The 21,168-nt window shown below is 38.0% G+C and overlaps 1 protein-coding gene across 1 annotated transcript in view; it reads left to right on the forward strand.

Annotated features, from left to right (window-relative positions):
* The window catches only part of LOC306855834 (zinc finger and BTB domain-containing protein 16-A-like), a 161,978-nt gene that overhangs the window by 49,222 nt on the left and 91,588 nt on the right, over window positions 1-21,168 (forward strand). The window lies entirely within an intron of this gene.

Raw genomic sequence — 21,168 nt, forward strand, 5'->3', positions numbered from 1 at the left:
GCATTGCCTTAAATATTAGATATTTGTATGGTTGCAAGAGGAAAAGATGTTTTTCTTGTGTATTAAAAAAAAAGCTCAAGGCTATCATTTCTTTTCAGTTTTTAACTGCTGAGCATAAGCAGCAACGGTTAATGTTAAATACCCCAAACAGACCAGAGAATAGAGGCAGTTTTTCTGAGGTTAACCTTTAATCTCCCAAATTAACAAGAAAACACCCTGGCTCCCCTGCTGATTCATAGTGATGTGGGCTTTTTATTGGGGCAACACTTTGTTTCTTAAAGAAATTTGTTTTTGTTTAGTTTTTTTTCTAGTTTGGTAGCAGGTTTATATTGTAAAATATGTTAGATTGCTTAAGCATGACAATTTTTTTTTTTTTTTTTTTTTTTTTTTTTTTTTACAAGACAATTTAAGCAACTTAAGGTTTGGTGGTTTTATTTCTTTCTTGCACCGGAATAGTAATTTCTTTTCAGGTTGCCTAAGGAGGGCTAAATGATTATGCCTGTGTTTTAAATAGAGCAAAAAGCCCATGTGCAAGGAAACTGCACTTGAATGCTCTTGACAATGCTGTCGTTAAAATGCACATTGATTAATTAATTAGAATCCGTTATTTGCAAATTGACTGTCTGAGCTGATTATCAAATCCAGCTTCTTTATTAGCGGCGGCGCGATTCCCCTGCGAGAGCGCGTGAGGTCCTGAGTGTGTGTGCGTGTGTATTGATGCACTAACTGGAGAGCGGTCTCTAGAGGACCGAGAGGGCTCCAGGTGGAGGAACGGCTCCTGTAACCCTCTCCAGTCTACCTTAATCAGACGGCCGCCCTCTCCAGCATCTCTGCAGCGCTCTGTAGCAGCTGCCCGGCAACGGCAGGAGAGGAAAACTATAAACTTTGCAGTGAGATTTCTGGTGCATACTGATATTTGAGGAGCTCGGAGGGGGCAGAGATTTGTTGCTTTAAATTCAGCTCACATTATGAGAGAGAATAAACATCAGCCAGTGTGTTTCCATTCACATGGCATTTTCCTAATGATCACGTTATTGATGATGAATCAGATTGAGCTGTAATGTGACATTTAAACTTCACTTCCTTCAGTGTACTGCATTCAGTTATGTCTGCTTGTTTGCCACTCGTACACTGAATTATTTAGTAATTTAGTTTAATTCAGTAAATTGTTAGTACATTTCACAATTAATACAAAGAATAGCAAGTAACGCAGTAAATTTTCAAGTAGAAATACTGCAGTAGGGCTGGGCGATATGGCCAAAACAAATTATCATGATATGTCGATATCAGTCAATGTCGATAATTATCACGTTAAATTTCAAATCTTTTATTTTTCTCAAGTTTAAAGGCATATTTTTGCAAGTGAAAGTTGTAGAAAATAGACCGTTGATTGTGGTTTTAAACTACTCTTTATGGTCAGAACATGGCAAACATTTTTGAATACACTTACGCTTACACTTTTCCAGTATTAGGGATGGCTCAATACCATAATTTTGGCTTCGGTATGATACCAGAATGTAATACCTCGGTATCGATACCATAGGTGACAAATAACCAGCCTCAAAAGATAAGTGAATTTAGAACAGTTTTATTAAATATAATAATAATAATAATAATAATAAAAACAGATTCATATCTTAATAACTTTGTATTAAACTAACAAAAAACCTACAGGGAACATGGGTTACATTTTGATGTTGGAGAAAAAAAAAATAGGCTAACTGAAGTAATAAGATGAAAATATATTCAAATCTTCTTATCTTTTCAGTGCAAACAAATGTCTGACCTACCGGGAACATAGGTTACATTTTGACTGAGTTTGAAGAAAAAAAGGTTGCGTGATTAAGGCAATAAATATAGCTTTATTGTAAAGTGTTATTCTAACAGTCAAAGTAATATTCAAAATCACATTATTATTTCTCTCTCTCAGATTGTTTTCAGATTTCAGACTCAGCCAAAGAAAAAGCATTAAATATAAATCTCTCTCTCTGCTGCTTCTTATTAGCGGTCGGCAGCGCGTCAGAAACATTCCCTTCATATCATTGATACTAAAATGAATATAGCAAAATTATTGCTCAATTCAAATCCAATTAATATTCGATTGTATGAAATGCAAGTACATATTACGTGACCAAAACTTCACTGGTTCTAGCGTGTCTCACATGCACATTTGAGCTTACTGTATCACATCTGTATGTGCGTTGATCAGTTGTAAATAAAAGTTCAAATTAAATCTGAATTTATGAATGATGCACTCACCTGAAAAGATCAGGATGAGCAAGTGACAAGTGCTTAAAAAGGTTTGATGTGTTGTCTCTGTGGAAACGCATGATTTATAGCAACGCTTGCATACAGGTGCAGTAAGGTCAGTTCGTTCACCTTTGTCATCTGTTTTGTATCCAAAGTAATGCCATATTTCACTTCTACTGTTCTCTTTGTTTATTAATCTCGGGTGCGTTGATAGTTTAATCTGTTTGATCCATCGCGTAGTTCTGTTGTCACATTTTACCGCTTGCACAACAATTTGAGAAGCCTCCTACAGGTGCATTTCGCAACTGCAGCGTATGAAATACCGAATTGAGCAAAATTATGATATCGTACCGTTTGAAATATAATATATACCGGTATTTTTCCAGTACCGGTATACCGCGCATCCCTATCCAGTAATTTTTCGTAAACAAAATAAATATCTTAATTAGGGGTGCAACGGATCGTAGATGACCGTATGGACCAGTCCCCACAGTTCAGCACGCATGTGATTTGCGGATTAACTGTTAAGTTTAACCATCATAGAGTGAAAGTTTATCATTTGCACGCGTTTTGTCTTGCCGATTTACACATTCAAGCATTTTCAGACCACTCAGATGGAGAAGTCGACTCGGGACTCGCGCACCGTTTTCTGTTCTCCGCTGCTGCCGGTATGGCGTTATTTTAATGGAAAATGTCGAGAGCGCATTATTTTAGCACACATACCTGCCACACACACATAAGCGCGTACACGCAGAGAGAGAGAGAGGCGCGATTCAGATAAATAAATTAAAATACCCGTTTTGGCAATTATTCTGGTAAAAACAGTCATTTATGTCTTAAGTTAACGTATACAACTGAGAAAGAAACCGGATGTGTGTCAGTATTAGGCCCATGCATTTAATCTTAAAGAGACAGCAGCCTATAATGCATGCTTCTGTCTGCTAATCATCTGTATTTAACTTATGCAGTAAGCATTATTGTGATGTTTTACACTTAATTTTTAGATTTCTGCACCTGAATACTACTGTTATTTTCATGAAAAACAAATGCATTTAGTATAAATGCACAAACGCTACAGCTTAATCACAAAAACACTTAACAACATGTCTGCATTAATAATATAAAATTTGATATGAATATCCAACTTTTCTGCCACAATACCATGGTGCGGTTCATGGTAATTCATGGTAAATTATTTTTGTAGATTGAAAAGCCTTCTTACTGTATCGTTGCGCACAGTCTTTCTCCTGTTTGTCAGCGCTGTTTCATCTGCCTTTAAACTAGGTTAAATCACTGTTTGCTCTGGTCAGTGATCGTGTGACTGAGATTTATTAGCGAATAAACACATCTCCTCCAGTAAGCTTGTGCTGAACTGCCAAGCGAGCAGATAAACGGTCCGTGTGTTGCGGTTTAAATGTCATGTTTCGTTCCGCATTTGGTGCATAAACATTATATAGGACATTTATCGAACTCTTGTTATCGTTTTGAGGAAAATTATATTGCAATTATCGTTACCATTTTATCACCTTAAGACGATAGATTAGATTTTCCTCTAAAACTTGTACTCTAATAATAATAACTTCGGAAAATCATTTTTACAGTGTACCTGCTCCGAATGAATGCAACCAATCACAATTGATAACAGTTGAAATAATGTTTGACCCTGCTGAAGCAGATGGATATCAAGGTCCTGGCCAGTGAATGAAAGGCTTCTTTGGCTTGGGTGTGTAGGGCCATTGTGGCCAGTGGCTTTGTCCAGATGGTTCACATACCTTTAGTCATGCTTTGGGTGAGGAATGCACTCCCTTGGGAGAGCTCACAGCCTAGAAACGAGGCGAGCATAAACATCCTTTCTTCCATACATCCCCCCCCCCAAATAATCCCGTTTTTGGCACAAGGGGGGTTGGGAACTGAGAAAAAACTTTTTTTGGAGGGGGATAATGTTTGTTGTGCTTGTTTTGAAGGTCGGTTTTTTCGTATCTCTCGTTGCTCTGCCCATCTTGAACCGTTTTGGGTGGCGTGTTATAAAAAAAGGCTTATAAAGCAAGCGCTCCGAGGGAAAGCCCTTGATGGCGATGCAGTCATCTCAGGATACTAATCAGCTTGTTAAAACATGTTCTGCCTTGAAATTTAATAATGCAATTGCTCAATAAACGTGCAAAACAAGCAGCCAATCATCCCGCAGTGATCCGATTCCCTCATTTTGGTTTATTTTCAAATAAAACAATGTTTAATTCAAACTGTTATCAAATGCAAGAGCGTGTTTTGGAATGGAAGGACATTCGTGACTAGATTGTCAGACTTTTTTTTAATGAAGACAATTGTTTATTTAAAGTTCTCCCCAGGCTTTGGAACAGAGTTTGGCCTGTCGGCAGCTCAACAGAGTGTTCTTGCTTCGCAAAATTTGCATTGTTGGGCATTTATAAAACCGGGTGAACAAAAACCTTTCCAGCATGTTTTGAAGAGGACGTGTTTGCTTGAGCGCAGTGTGTTTTCTTGAGGTTTTAAGATTTCGATCCAGGGGAAAGAAGTTCTAAATAAAAGACAGAAGAAATGTATTTAGACAAAACAAGAATGAAATGACTTGGTTTACAGGAAAAGGAGTCTGTTGTTGATGAAAGCTTAAAAGACAGACAAATCTAATCCTGTAACGTCTGGCTCATAATTACGATTTAACTCTAGTCGCATTTCTTCTATCTAATGAAATGCAATAAATTAGTTTTATTGTACGTTTTTAGATTTAAAGTGATCATACTTAAGACGCTTAAAATAATTGTTCCCCGTGACCGCTCCACCAGTTAATGTGCGTCATTTCTCATCAGAAGAACTGTTCGCTAATGGCTCCCCTTCTGTCCACAGGACGTTTCTGCACCCCGCAGTCGCTTTCCCATCTCAAACCCTTGAACCCCCCTCCTGTGCTTTGAGGGAGTATGTCCCGTCCTCTCCTCCAGGTCTAGCCGTGTTCCTGCATCTGTCGCCACGTATACCAGCTTCAATCGCTCTTTCAGTAGGAAGGCTCTCCAGGGCTCGCAAAATTTCTAAATCCCTGGTAGCCCTTCGGGCAGGTACTCTTCAGATTTTGGTAGTCCGAAAATTTATTTAAGTAGCCCAAATAAAATAAAGACCGTAAATGTCAATCAAAAACATTTTCAATACACAAATATCAACGAATATCAAGGAAAGAGTTTTATTTTACTATTTACAAGGTATCTGCAGAATTCTTAATCTATTTAAGGCAATTTGAAAAATTATTTCTTATACCATTTAACGTATTTAAAACCGTCTAAGGCCTTAAAAACTCTTCAATTTAGTTGTATCAAATTTAAGGACCCGTGGGAGCAATGTTCTCTCAAATTTTTTTTCTTGCTGAACAAAACTTTTCTCTGTTGGTCAGACATTTCAGGCACCTGAGCAAAAGCATTCTTTATACCAGACCTGTACAGCATGCACACAAAAAATTGTGTAACTTTTAACTTTAATGTGCTATTTATATTTGATTTGACCCTTGATGTAGCTAAATGTACATTTTAGGTTACCTGAGAAAACATTTTTACTGTACAATACACTGCTGTTCAAAAGTTTGGATCGATACATTTTTTTTAAAGAAGTTTCTTATGCTCCTCAAGGCTGTATCTATTTGATAAAAAATAAAATTTCAATTTAATTCCTGTGAAGCAAAGCAGTATTTCAGTGTCACATGATCCTTCAGAAATCATTCTAATATGCTGATTTTTAATCAGTGTTGGAAACAGTTGTACTGCTGTTTTTCTTTTTTTGGGGGTACCTGTGATTGTTTAAAAAAAAAAGTTAAAAAGAACAGTGTTTAGTCAAAATAGAGATTTTGTGTTAATAATATAAACTATTCAAAAGTTTGGGGTGAGAATTTTTTTTTCTTTTTTAAAGATACTTTAAAAAAGTTTAAAAAAGTTAAATAAACTTTATTAAGCAAGAATGTGTTAAATGGATAAAATTGATAGTAAAGACTTCTATTTTTAGAAAATATTTCTATTTTGAATAAATGCTGTTCTTTTTAAACATTTTATTAATCAAAGAATCAAGAAAAAAGTAACACGGGTTCCAAAAAAATATTAAGTTTCAACACTGATAATAAATCAGCATATTAGAAAGATTTCTGAAGGATCATGGGACACTCAAGACTGGAGTAATGATGCTTAAAATTCAGCTTTGATCACAGAAATAAATGCTATTTTAAAGTATAGGTATTAAAATAGGAAACCAATATTACGAATTGCAATAATATTTCACTATATCACTGTTTTTTTCTGTATTTTTGAAATGAATACAGCCTTGATGAGCAAGAGACTCAAAGTCAAAGACTCAAACACAAGGTCAATTATTTATCAGGTTTATAATATAGGCCTAACATAATATATTATCAAAACAAACTATTTAAACTGATAGAATAGAATACAAACTGAAGCAAAACTTAAGCTGAGATCTGTAAGTTAAATATATAAAAAAACGTGAACATATGAATTATTCTATAGCTGTCTAAACATCATGAAGTACAGTTTGTACAATACTCCTGTGTGTGACTGTACGTTTCAGAGTTTTGTTACCGTTCTTTACCCATCCTCCGCTATTTCCAGCACTTAATCAAGCCACTCTTCTTTAATACATGAGGACGTTTTATTTCACATGTCATTGCGTATGCGTTGTCTTTCGTGTTGAGCGCACCGCAACTATTGAAATATTCAGTTTCTACAGCGACTCATTTGGTGCATATCGTTCTCTTTCTATGAAACCTGTAAACCGCATTCACCGGCTCTAACTCTGTCGTGACATCAGCTCTATAGTGGTTTGCCCGAGCATTGCTATTCATTTCCTTTTACTGGTATCAAATGGCTTCCCGACTCATTTTTCTGTGCACGAGCCACATTATTTCTTCTGCGCGGCCGCGGAACATTGCGTGGGAGCCCTATGTTTTAAGATAGCCCGTCGGGCAGGGCAGTGATACATTTTGGTAGCCTGACTGGAAAATACAATAGCCCTGGGACGTCGGGCTAGCGATTTTGCGAGCCCTGCTCTCTAACAGCTCAGTATCACACTTTCATTAATCAAAGACACTTCCAGTGTCCTATTACAGAAACACAACTACTCGCCCTGTCTGGAACCGACAGCTCACCAATTCATCTTCCGGGGGAAAAAAGCCGCCCGGTGCCTACCTGTTCAACTGAGCTGTTAAACCCACAGGAAGACCCTTTGAAATTGTTTTCTCTAGGTCAAGCAAACAACGAAAAAGGCAAATTGCTTGTCTCGAGTAACACAGGGGGGATTTCTTTTTGGTGAGGGATGGTGGAGATGCTTGTTAAAATGCTGATTTGAATGCATCAGTTGGTGGACTTTAAAACAACATCACTTGTGTGAAAAGTGCCAGTTGACCCTCAAGCCCTAGAGAGTGCAAGGAGGTCTGAACAACAGTAGTACTAACCTGCTGAGCATCACAATAGACCATGCTGCACTAATCATGTGCGTTCCCTGCAGAAATCAGTATTTTGCCTTATTTTCCAGTAGAAATGTCAAAACTTAAAAAAAAAAAAAATCATTTGTCAAATGTTTTATGCATGAACCTCAAACATTGTTTAGTGATATTTTAGGATAATTTAGCACATAATATCTGCCTTACATGTTATATTTATATTTTATAGTTCATGTTTGTGACCCTGGACCACAAAGCCAGTCATAAGTAGCACGGGTATATTTGTAGCAATAGCCAAAATTATGGGTCAAAATTATCGATTTTTCTTTTCAAAATCATTAGAATATTAAGTAAAGATCATGTTCCATGAAGATATTTAGTAAATTACCTATCGTAAATATATCAAAGCTTAACTTAATTTTTCATTAGTAATATGCATTGCTAAGAACTTCATTTGGACAGCTTTAAAGGCGATTTTCTCAATATTCAGATTGTTTTGCAGCCTCAGATTCCAGATTTTCAAATAGTTGTATCTCAGCCAAATGTTGTCAGATCCTAACAAATACATCTCCATACATCAATGGAAAGCTTATTTATTCAGCTTTCAGATAAAAAAAAAGTGACCCTATTACTGGTTTTGTGGTCCTGGGTCACATTTTATCATTAATAGTTAATTAATAATTAATTCCATATTTGTTTATTCATAAATTAGAATTAAATTCAGAATTAAACAGTCTGTATGCATGGAACGTTTCCATATATAAATGCATATATATATATGCATGCTGCTTTAAATGCAGCTTCTGTACTATGTACAGATGGCAATAGGGTTGAACTTCTATATGCATAATCTTGGGAATTGGAATTTTATGCCATGATTTTCAGAAATAGATGTTTTTAGCTCAAGGCGTACCTTTTGAAGCCAGATAATAATGCATATGTGGTTTCGTACAGTTGATGAGATGATAGATGCAGCAATATATTTAGGAAAGCTCACAAGATCCCTCCAAAATCTAATTTTGTCTGTCATGTTGGAGATACATCATGGCATACATATCCAGGGGAACCGCTTATTTCAAGATTTTGCCTCTAGGGATCAATTGAAAATTTCAGATGATATAGCCTGGTTTAGAGTAATGGGTCTTCAGTTCTTTTCTATCATATCAAAGACAAAAAAAGTTTCAGAAACATAATTTTTAAGTGCCCCAGCTATCCCCAGTCCTACTTTCATTTCAGATCCATTTAATATCCAATTATTACACATCTCTCTTTTTTTTTTTTTACGGTGCTCCCTGCAGTTGTTCTATCGAGACGTGCGTCTGCTGCTCTACACTTTGTCTACAAGAAGAGGTTCTTCTGAGGACCTTTTATATGCAGACAGCATGACTTGTTTATTCTATACATTATGGCAATGGAGTGTGTTAGTGGGGCGTGAATCAGAATGAGCTCGCAAGTGCTCCCGCAGAGACTGGCTGCTGTTGATGGGCATAATGAGGAGAAACATGGCCCGCAGAAAGCTCCATCCTGCCGCATACTGGATGGCAAATGAAGACATATTGAGGCATGGGGGATTCTAACACTCGCCGCTGGGCTATTAATTACTCTTTTGTTGCATGCATCTGTTGAAAGACATGACACCTTACTGAGGACAGACTGTTTGATGAAGCCGAGCAACCACTACAGCGCTCACCACTCCTCAATGCATTATTCATGGACTTCAGATGGAACAGATGACGCTGCCGCTTTCAAGAATTTTACAGCTAAATCACGTGAATGAGAATTTATTGCACATGCGCAGAGCTTAGAGATTTTTCTTCAGTGTAATGAGAGAGATTTATTTGAAACAATATTGTGTAAGATTGTTTAAAAAAAAAAAAAAATCATATTTAAAATGTTTATTTATTTTTCTTAAACCAACTGGCTGTTTTTTGTTAGTTTTTTTTCTTGTTAAGCTTACTAAATTTTAAGAATTTTTGTAAAACTATTTGCCAAAATGTTAGAAAAATAAACTTAATTCAAGATTTATTTATTTTTTCTTGGAAAGTCTTTATCAGATGTATTTCTGGTTGAAAAACAGCTTCTCAAGTAAATATCTTTTTTTTTTTTTTTTTTTTTTTTTTTTTTTTTAAAGGATGTTTAGATGCGTCTAACACCGTACTGATTAAGAAAATAATATTCACAATGTTCATGGATTGCTTTGATCAGTTATGAAAGTGATTTAACATGGCAGGTGGAGGCGCACATTAAAAGACCTTAGAAAGGCTTATGTGTGTTTTCTGTGTACCTGCATCCAGCCACTCAGAGCATGCTGTTATTGTGCCCCTGCTGAGATGTGAAGGATGAAAGGGAGAGAAAGACAGACTGATGTGTCTGGCTAGACCACTCTCTTTATTTCTATCTTTCTCGCTCCCTCTTTCTCTCTCACCAAGCACCTAGCTCAGGAGTGACAAGTCCTCCCAGGCATTCATGCTGCTGATAGTTATTAGTTTTGTACAGAAGTCAGTTTTGATTTCCCCTCACAATGAGAGGCAGCGCGCGACTGGGTCATGGGAGCCGTATTGATTTCTCCTTACGCTCTCATTCCAGAGCTAAGGCTCCTTCACCCTGTTTTCTTCGTTCTCAGACAGCGGGCGGTCAGTAATGAGGCCTGGGTTGGACCTGAATCACACAGCCATTGCTTCCTCCAACCTCTTCAGTCCCAATCTATGGCTTCTCCTGCTCCCAGCACTGTAAATAAGCATCAATGGAGGTGTTTGCCCCTTGGCACTGATCCGAGACCCATCTGATAGCTTATCTAGCAGACCTTAAGGTTTACATTTCAGTCAGTATGGAAACTGTTCTGAGTTCAGCGAAATATATAGTTCCATATAGCTGAATAGACTTTATAGAGGATGCACAGCAAAACATGTTCCAACAAGTAATGATGTTTTTAATATCATTTTGATTGAATCAATTAGTTGATTAACTAGCTATAATTTTTGCTTAATACTCTCAATTATTTTAGCTCTAGACCTAACTTTTTATTATTTGTAATTTAAAATTTTCAAATTTTAAATATCTATATATCTGTCTGTATATGCGTGTGTGTGTGTATATATACACACACACACACACATTAGTGCTGTCAATCGATTTATACAAATTAATTAATCGCTAATTTTTCTGAAATTAATCGCGATTAATCCCACCTAACATTAAAGTTTTTAAATATTTTTATTAAAAAAAACAACAAAAAACAAGCATACAGAGCAAGTGGGCCGTGTGGGTGGGCCGGGTCCCTGACCTGGGCTGCACTACACATCCCACTTTTTTAATGCATCACAAACTAGCTGAGACATACACATCTACACACTAAAAACATAATTAAGTACATAATAAATAAATAGACATAAGTGTAGCATGTAGGTAGTGGCTGGGGATGGCTGATATGGGGGGAAGTTTTTAAGACTTAAAACAGTCTTCACATAAACCCATTTTAATAAATGTTATATTTAGCTAGGCTACCTGTGCCCCTCAGCAGAAAAATACAAAACTTTAATAAAGTTATCAAACACTAAATTTGCATTTGAATACTTGCAGCTATATAAGTTATTGATTTCCTCTTTTTTTTTTTTTTTTTTTTTTTTTTTTTTTATTCTTGATGAACAGACATCACAGCAGCTGGTTATTAGGTTATTTGGCTGCTATTTCTTTAAGAGCTGTCACTGCTAAACGTGATGCAGATCTGACATGCATTGGATTTTCTCTCAACTCTTATCACCTTTTGTGACCCATTTCAGTCTCTACTAATGAGCTGATGAGTTGAATCGGGTGTGTTAGATGAGGGAGACAATGCTGGGATGCTCCAGGACAATTTGGAAAACCATTTCAGAGACATGTTCTTAATGTAACTCATATATAACATAATACATGCATGCCCAGTTTTAAGGCAGCTTTAATCGCCTTTTTGGTAACTTAGTGCCTTAACTGACCACGACATTGCATGTACGTAGTTTATTTCGCGCTTTGATATGAATTCATACAGGCTACAGTGCGCGCCGGTTTCCACGCCTGTTTGACTCACGTCTGCCGCTGAAGTGAAGCTGGAGCGCGCGTCTGAAATGTCTCCGGATAGATGTGATCTTAAAGACATTCTGCGACTGAATAAATGCACTGAATAAATGTTATAAATGTTATAAAAAATTTGCATATTGTGATAAAGTTCATTATTTTCTGTAATGTACTGATAAACATTAGACTTTCATATATTTTAGATTCATTACAACACAACTGAAGTAGTTCAAGCCTTTTATTGTTTTAATATTGATGATTTTGGCATACAGCTCATGAAAACCCAAAATTCCTATCTCAAAAAATTAGCATATTTCATCCGACCAATAAAAGAATGGCCATTATGTTCATTTATGCACTCAATACTTGGTCGGGAATCCTTTTGCAGAAATGACTGCTTCAATGCAGCGTGGCATGGAGGCAATCAGCCTGTGGCACTGCTGAGGTGTTATGGAGGCCCAGGATGCTTCGATAGCGGCCTTAAGCTCATCCAGAGTGTTGGGTCTTGCGTCTCTCAACTTTCTCTTCACAATATCCCACAGATTCTCTATGGGGTTCAGGTCAGGAGAGTTGGCAGGCCAATTGAGCACAGTAATACCATGGTCAGTAAACCATTTACCAGTGGTTTTGGCACTGTGAGCAGGTGCCAGGTCGTGCTGAAAAATGAAATCTTCATCTCCATAAAGCTTTTCAGCAGATGGAAGCATGAAGTGCTCCAAAATCTCCTGATAGCTAGCTGCATTGACCCTGCCCTTGATAAAACACAGTGGACCAACACCAGCATCACTGACTGTGGGTACTGGACACTGGACTTCAGGCATTTTGGCATTTCCCTCTCCCCAGTCTTCCTCCAGACTCTGGCACCTTGATTTCCGAATGACATGCAAAATTTGCTTTCATCCGAAAAAAGTACTTTGGACCACTGAGCAACAGTCCAGTGCTGCTTCTCTGTAGCCCAGGTCAGGCGCTTCTGCCGCTGTTTCTGGTTCAAAAGTGGCTTGACCTGGGGAATGCGGCACCTGTAGCCCATTTCCTGCACACGCCTGTACACGGTGGCTCTGGATGTTTCTACTCCAGACTCAGTCCACTGCTTCCGCAGGTCCCCCAAGGTCTGGAATCGGTCCTTCTCCACAATCTTCCTCAGGGTCCGGTCACCTCTTCTCGTTGTGCTGCGTTTCCGGCCACACTTTTTCCTTCCCACAGACTTCCCACTGAGGTGCCTTGATACAGCACTCTGGGAACAGCCTATTCGTTCAGAAATTTCTTTCTGTGTCTTACCCTCTTGCTTGAGGGTGTCAATGATGGCCTTCTGGACAGCAGTCAGGTCGGCAGTCTTACCCATGATTGCGGTTTTGAGTAATGAACCAGGCTGGGAGTTTTTAAAAGCCTCAGGAATCTTTTGCAGGTGTTTAGAGTTAATTAGTTGATTCAGATGATTAGTTTAATAGCTCGTTTAGAGAACCTTTTCATGATATGCTAATTTTTTGAGATAGGAATTTTGGGTTTTCATGAGCTGTATGCCAAAATCATCAATATTAAAACAATAAAAGGCTTGAACTACTTCAGTTGTGTTGTAATGAATCTAAAATATATGAAAGTCTAATGTTTATCAGTACATTACAGAAAATAATGAACTTTATCACAATATGCTAATTTTTTGAGAAGGACCTGTATATGTATGTGTGTGTGTGCGTGTGTGTGTGTGTGTGTGTGTATATATTAGTGCTGTCAATATTGCATCCAAAGTAAAAGTTTTTGTTTACATAATATATGTATGTGTATATTTATTGTGTGCATATGTAAATACACACACCTGCATGTATATATTTCAGAAAAATAGGTTGTTTATATATTAAATGTTTGTTTATTTATAATATAAATTATATGAATATAAATATAGACATGTAAATATTTTCAAAATATATAATGTATGTGTGCGTATTTATATATACATAATAAATATACATAGAACACACACATATTTTATACAAACAAAAACTTTTATTTTGTATGCGATTAATAGTTTGACAGTACTAATATATGTGTGTGTGTATATATGTGGTTTGTTTGCAAAAACCGATAAATGTCACTTTCAAGAGAAGTTTGCTGACTGCCGTGCATTATTCTCCACATATAGCGCGATCTGAACCCTAAACACGTTTTGTCAAAAAAGCCGGTATTGTCCACTTCCAAGGCATCGCGAGTTGCCTTGGAAGCCGACAAGCGCCCTTGTTGTTTTTGAACAGAAGCCGATAAATCCATTTTAGCGAATCGGCGTGCTGTGTTCAGGTCAGCTGACAAGGCTACTTTCACTTTGAAAAGACGTGCTAGCTGAGAGGAGTTAATTTTGACGAACTTGATAAGCCTGTGATATCTTCAGGGCATAAAAGGAAAATAAAAGCTGAAACGTTTTCACGGAACCTTGCAAAAGCAGCGTGTGAGGGAAAAGCTCTGTGTATTTCGTGTAATCACATCCATACAGTCTATGATCACACCAACAGCAACATTTGTCAGGCATCTACATTTTCATCTGAGGAGATTACAAAGATTAAACGAGTGTTTTTTTAAACTCTAAAAAATTTAAATGTGGAGTTATCTGCTTTTGCCAAAAAACGACTGTTGGAGTTATCTGCTTTTGCTACACTCTAAAAAAAAAACACTGGGTTAAAAACAACCCAATTTGGAGATATGAAATAATGTTTAGAGATAATGTTTAACTTAAATCCTCTTAACTTTTGTAAAATACTCCACACAACCACTGGTTTGCATGATAACTTTCTATATTTTCCTTTTATCATTTACAGCATTATCGTTTTTATGTATGCTGTATGCGTATTGCCTATTTAAACTCCTTTAACAAACATTAAAAGTAAAAATTAAACCACAAACAACACGCGCCTGTATGTTGCTCTGCATGAAATTGAATGATATACACCACAGTAACGATTCTATATATAAAATAAAATTTAAACAAACCTGTATTTACCGAAGAAATGCATCAATTCGATGGGGCTTCAATCTGCTCTCTCCAGAAGATGACACAAATTCCCCGCAATAAATAACTGAACTGCTGGGTTACGTCTGACCCTGGATCTGAGTAATACAAAAACTATCCAAACATTGGGTTGTTATATTTGACCCAGGAGCTGGGTAACACAAAAACTACCCCAAAATTTAAAAAATAACCCCCAAAATCCTCAACCCAGCAAAAAATAATAACAGATATAACAGAATAACAGATTTTTTAAAAATTACCCAGAATTTTTTAGTGTATAAAACAAACTTTTAATATGTAAAAAACAAAAAAAAAAACATCATGTCAAAGAACTTTAATTTTGTAAATACCAGTATTTGTTTAGTTATTATTACTCAATCAAAACAACCCAACTTCCGTTTGATTGATATTACTTGGAATGCGCAATAAAAAAAACATGATTTCTGAAAATTAAATGGAGTTATCGGTTTTTGCAAATTAACTCTTCATACACACACACACACACACACACACACACATATATATATATATATTTAAAGATTGTTTTATTTACGATTACATTGTGTATACTCTCTCTCTCTCTCTCTCTCTCTCTCTCTCTCTCTCTCTCTCTCTCTCTCTCTCTCTCTCTATTTATTTATTTATTTATTTATTTATTTTAAAGCCAAACTTTGAGGAACTTTGTTTTTTATCTATACTTAATATTTTGATGTTTTTAAACACTTAGAACATTAGGATTTGCAGCTTTGTACTAGTGTAATGTTTTGGTCCTCACTCAAGCAACCTTGCTGTTATGGACCGATATGCCAGAATTATAATTGTCAGCGCAAGAGAGCTGTCAGGAGTTCTCAAGTGTTCAAGTGTTAGTGAATTGGTTCTTGCTATGTGGCCAAAATTTGCCTCACATTTTTCTAATGCGGTTTGCCGAGCACCATGCGCTTCATAACTGCACTCAGCTGAGCTTCACACACTGGCCTATTCTGTAAAAAAAAAAAAAAAATAGCGCAGAGGCGACAAAAACCACCAGACGGGGTGACACGAAATCTCTATGAGAGCCATTAACAATGTCCCGCATACAGCAGAAATCTAATACGGCACACATTCTTGACATTGCCGTGTTTTGTGTGCTTCCATTCTATTCCGTCTGACCCCTTCTCAGCATCTCTCTTTCAATATCTCAGTATGTCTTCACGCCTTTATTTCCTCCCCTCCTCTTCTTCTTCTGTCTTCCTCTGCATGCGAGCTGTTGATGGCACTTTCTCGGTGAGAGGCTGGTTTGTGGGTGAGTAACAGGGACGGTGACTCTGCACGTTGCAGGGCTCAGATGCCGCTCGGCCGTGCCAGACGGGAGACTTGTTTACCGCAGGCGAAGGGATGCTACAGCCTGGCTATTTCAGATCACTGCTGTTCTCGAGCAGGGCGGAGGGTGGGGGCATGACTGTGCAGATACCACGTCTTTGGCAGGGTACGTGCGCGTGTGGGCTTTGAGAACACCTGAAACCCCCGCCACGGCCCCGGGTGAGGCACGGGGCAATATCACGACACCGCAGGGTGGAGGTGTTTACGCAGTCTCGCGTTTCTGAGGTCAAGCTCAGTCGAAGCGCCCCGTCTGGACAACATGACCGACCAAAATAAAAGCATAAATCAAACCAAAACGAAATCTATAAATCCACGGACCACCAGCGAGCCCCCACCTGTAACTGTCTGCGGATCGCATTCCGCCTCAAGTTGTTGCGTAACGCACCCAGAGCTCAAATTATCTTGTCGAGCGGCCTGTGCAAGCCTTTAATGTCCTCCTTGTGTCCGTGCCCAGACAACCAAACATGTCTGTTTACAAAGAGCGTCATTGCAGGTGGCGATAATGATGATATGAGTTGAGGTTAAGGCTTTTTTTATGGTAATGATAATACGTCTGTGCTCCGCTTCACAGGCTGTTCCTCTTAAATTTTAGCATCTTGTTTTTGCACATTCCACCTTGTACAAGTTGTTATTTAGTTTCATCTTTATTAATGTAACAGGTGCCAGCTTGTTAGAACAGGAAGAAATGTATTTCTCCTGGAGCATGGCAGATATAAATTGGAACACACAAGAGGGTACAAGTATTTGATGTCATCTGAACAGGGAATAAAATATACAAGACACACTGGAATGTTTCTTGCCTGCTTCTGTCTTCTTTTTCAAAAAGAGAAGACCTAAAGTTAGACATCCTTGAGGTTTCTGCTACTTGATTGAAGGTGATGCCCATGAATAATGCATGGAGGAGGGAACTCTCGTCTGGGGCTTTTTATAGAGCCACGATGCGCTTGTGTGCGCTAGCCTCACAGATCTGAAGATCAACAAATGGCAACGGAGGAAAACAAGAACATAACAAACTGCTAAGGAATTTTGAGAAATGAAAGAATTGCTATATTCAGAGATGGAAAGAGTCTGGCGTCGTGATAAAAGGAGAAGAAAAAGAGGATTTGGGAGCTCGCGCTGCCATTTAACCTCACACTCTGCCAGGCTTAAAGATGTCAGTTAACCCAGCGCTTTTCTTGTTTTCTCCTCTCTGTACTCACTCGCTCACTCTCTCTCCTTTTCTCTGTTTTCATTTTTACCAAGAAGCTCAAACCCTTGATTAGCCTGCACAGCTATTATTGTAAGTGTCACAGGCTTTCAAATCACAGAGCTAATCACTGAACACAGACCTGATATATTTGCAAACATGAGTGTCCTCAAAAAAAAAAAGACCCCTCCCTCCTGCCACCATCAATAACCTTAAACGTCACGGTATCCCTTTTATTGGCAAATGCGCTGGTCATAGCACTCTAGTTTGTGTCATTAGGTTAATGACAGAGGCTGTCTCATAATGGCTGCCGGTGAATGAGGCATTAGGTGCGAATCCTTTCCCCTGAGCTGCTATTGAGGGTGCAGGTATAAATTGTGGATTAGAACAGGGGGGAATGTGTCTCTTTTTCCCAGGTAGCGCAATTAGGAGCGCCGGCTTAAGCCCGCTTCCTGACAGAGCTCTTGTGTGCGGCTAATGCGCCACAGTTCTGCCTGTTGACTCCACAGAAAAGAGGCTTCCCAAGGATAATGAAAGGAGTGCTGTGTCGTTCCCCCGGACAACATAATTGAGCTTTGTTCAACGCCCCAGTCTCCCAATACACCTTCACTGTCTTGTTTTTGAAGAGACCCCCCTCCCTTCTCATAGAAGAGCCTGGACTACATGCTGCTTATTTAACCTAGCCTCCACGATGTGGTTCAGCCACCCAGCATGGGATGTTCGCCGAAAAACAAGATTGATCTAAAAAACAAGGCAGAGATTTATTGATGACATCGGCCATGAAAAAATAATGTTTAGGGCGACTTTGGTAATTTTGTGCAACAGAGCTATGGTTGGTTTTTAAATACAGCAGCTCTGTTTCAAAAACTAGTGAGCTGCCTTGCTATCTGCGACCGACTTTCTAAAGGCAGGTATTACATTAGTTGGCATACTGAATGAAATGCAACCTCATAAGCAATTTATTTTGAACACTACACTAATGATTCTATAACAAGCATTATAAGACATAGCATACATAAACAAGTATTGTGAAAAATAGTCCATATTGTGTTGATTGATCGAACCCTTGAATATGTGTAGGTTATTTTTATTTATTTATTTATTCATAATAAAATGTATTATTATATAATTATATTGATTATTATTATATTTGTTGTTGGGTTTTTTTTTTATTTTGGTATTGAATAAGTTATAAATATTTAGAATAATTTATTTTGCTTTGCCCTGCTGGACCCAATCCCCCCCCCCCCCCCCCCCCCCCCCCCCCCAATTGAGATTATGCGATTGTCACTCTGTTTTCATGCTACTGTAGAATTTGGCCAAAATCAAGTGTTTTAAGGTGTGGTCATTTATAGTTGTCCTGTAAGTTGTCTGAGGGCAAAATCTTTTCATTTCAATAGGAATTCGTGCGATCTGGAATTTTTCGTGATCAGTGACTATAGTAAATGCACTTTTTTGCTTGCAAAATTTCGTGGAAAATTTGCTAATGTGACTATCTTTAGGCAGCGTAATCATGCTAACTACCTTTACCAACAGCCTTCCAACAGTGTACCCATAACGCCTGTGTAGGCAGCTCTCTGGGTTTCGGAAAGTAGCCGAATTCTTGGCTGCTATTTGGAAACGGCCCGTTAAAGGTTTGATTGCCTGCCATTTTCTTCTCATCCGCACAATATGCTGTAAATGTTGTCTATCCTTATCTGTTGAGCTGTAGGTGAAATCAGTGTGTGTATAGTGGGGAATAAAGCCCTTTCTGGATCATAATAAAGGCAGCCACCGTCAGCTCTCACAATGTCTCGCTTTCTCTGTCTGTGTCTCTCTTCAACCACTACTCATCTATGCTTAGCACGAGTTTGCAGTATGTGTGAGTGTGGCTGGAATTCATATGAATGTCTCGCCGCAGGGAGAGAGGGCCGAGTCATTGATATGTACAGGAGGACTCCTGATAAACAGCCCGCGCCGCTGAGAATTACCCAGCCATTTGATATAATTCAGATCATGAAAAAAAAAAGGCAGAGAAAAAAGATCTTGAAACAAAGGATAAACATAAAGACTGGGTTGGTAAACAGTGAGAGAGACTGGCAGTACTATGTAATTTTCTGTCAGTCAAAATAATATATTCAAGCACAATTGTATCTTATAGAGCGTAACCACATTGTGTGTGAGAGAAAGAGATAAAGAGAGCGAGGGAGAAGTGGCACACGGCTCATAAATGCAGTAATGGCTTTTCATGGATGCAGTTGCAGGGGTTAAGGGTGGGCTTATCTCAAACAGCTGAAATTTGGTTGGTTTTTGTTGTTGATGCTGTCGTTGTTTTTTTGTTTTTTCGCCATCTGATTCGCCATTGTCTGCCTCATTCATTCTTAATGGACTGGAAAAGACTAGGGAAAAGACATGCTGGTAGTCTCAGTGAAGATTGCTGAAATAAAGCAGATATACCGCAAACAGTCAATTTAGGGATGTCTCATCCCTCAGAAGCGAGACGAAACCGGTTTTGTGTCTTTTTTTTTTTTAAATGCTTGTCTCCAAGTATTCAATCATATATTCTTTAAATATTTGGAATATGTCTTTACTGTCACTTTGATAAATTGTATTCATCTTTGAAGTAAATAATTAATTTCTATTTTTAAATAAATTGTATAGACCTCCAAACATTGTGGTATATGTTGTATATTTGATTAGAATGACAATTTTTCAAAATGTAAAACAGTTTAAATTTAAATAAACTCTTTATTTTCTGGTTTAAATTAGTCAGTGTTCTCAGACTTTTAGACTCACTATGTTTTGCTGTCATTGTTGAGTATGAGACATTATGTTGTTCTATTCTTCTGTTTTCCATTTGTACATTGTAATAATAAAACACTTTATAGCCGAGGTCAGTCAACTGTCCTTTACAAAAGAGGATCTTTTGAAAAGTCAATTAACATTAATCATCATTATGGTAATGTTGTGGCAGCGTGGTGTCAACACCTCATGGAAATCTCTATTAAGATCAAGTGCATCAGTGGATTGACAGATTGGCCCCCCACCCCACTTTCTCTTTCCCTCTCTTGTGCATTGTTGGCCCCCTTTGACAAATACCTTAATCTGAGTGCGCACATGGGCCGGCATGCCTTTTAGGGATTGAGTGGGACATTCTAAAAGCAGATGAATGAGGGGCATGGTTGGCTGCATGGGCCAGCTTCTCTGTTCCCAAGAACAGCCTTCCACTCTCCCATGATTTTCTTTGCATTATCATTTCTTTGGCCTAGCGTTCGTAGCCTCTCCCGTTGCTAGTGTCACCTGCCCCTCCGCCACAGTTGTTAAGCACGCTGCTCTTAAACCTAGCGGTGCTCCAACCTGTTTCATCAGGGCAGGGCCAGACAGATGAAAGGCTCTAGGATGAAAAGAACAATGTAGAGGACAGTAGATGGCAGACAGTAGAGCATAGTTTATTGTTGTGAGAGACATGAACATTTAGCATTGAATCAGCTGCTTCAGTTAAATATAGTTAAAAATTTGAGAGGAATTTATTGAAGGGAATTTGAATGCGTGTGTAATATCCATCCATCCAACATGTTGTCGATTAGTTGAGGTTAACTAGTTGTTTTTTTTTTGTTTTTTTATCTGAATGTAAGTTTTGAGATAGTGCTGTGCTGTCACAATATCAGATTTTTAGAGAGTGATTATTGTGGCCAAAATAATTCACAATAATATCATTGGAATATCTACAGAAATAAGAGAATTTTATCAGTCATGTTTAATTTTTTGTGTGTTTGTGTGTGTTTGTTTTTGGCCTATGGACATTCAAGATACAAAAGTAGGGAAGTTGAGTTAAAGAGTTCGTAACCATAGTTGTACAAAAGCACACAAAATAATTAACTGTCGATCAACACGTGCTGTAGTCTTTAT

Source organism: Barbus barbus (genome assembly GCF_936440315.1).
Source record: "Barbus barbus genome assembly, chromosome: 36".
In the NCBI taxonomy this organism is placed as follows: domain Eukaryota; kingdom Metazoa; phylum Chordata; class Actinopteri; order Cypriniformes; family Cyprinidae; genus Barbus; species Barbus barbus.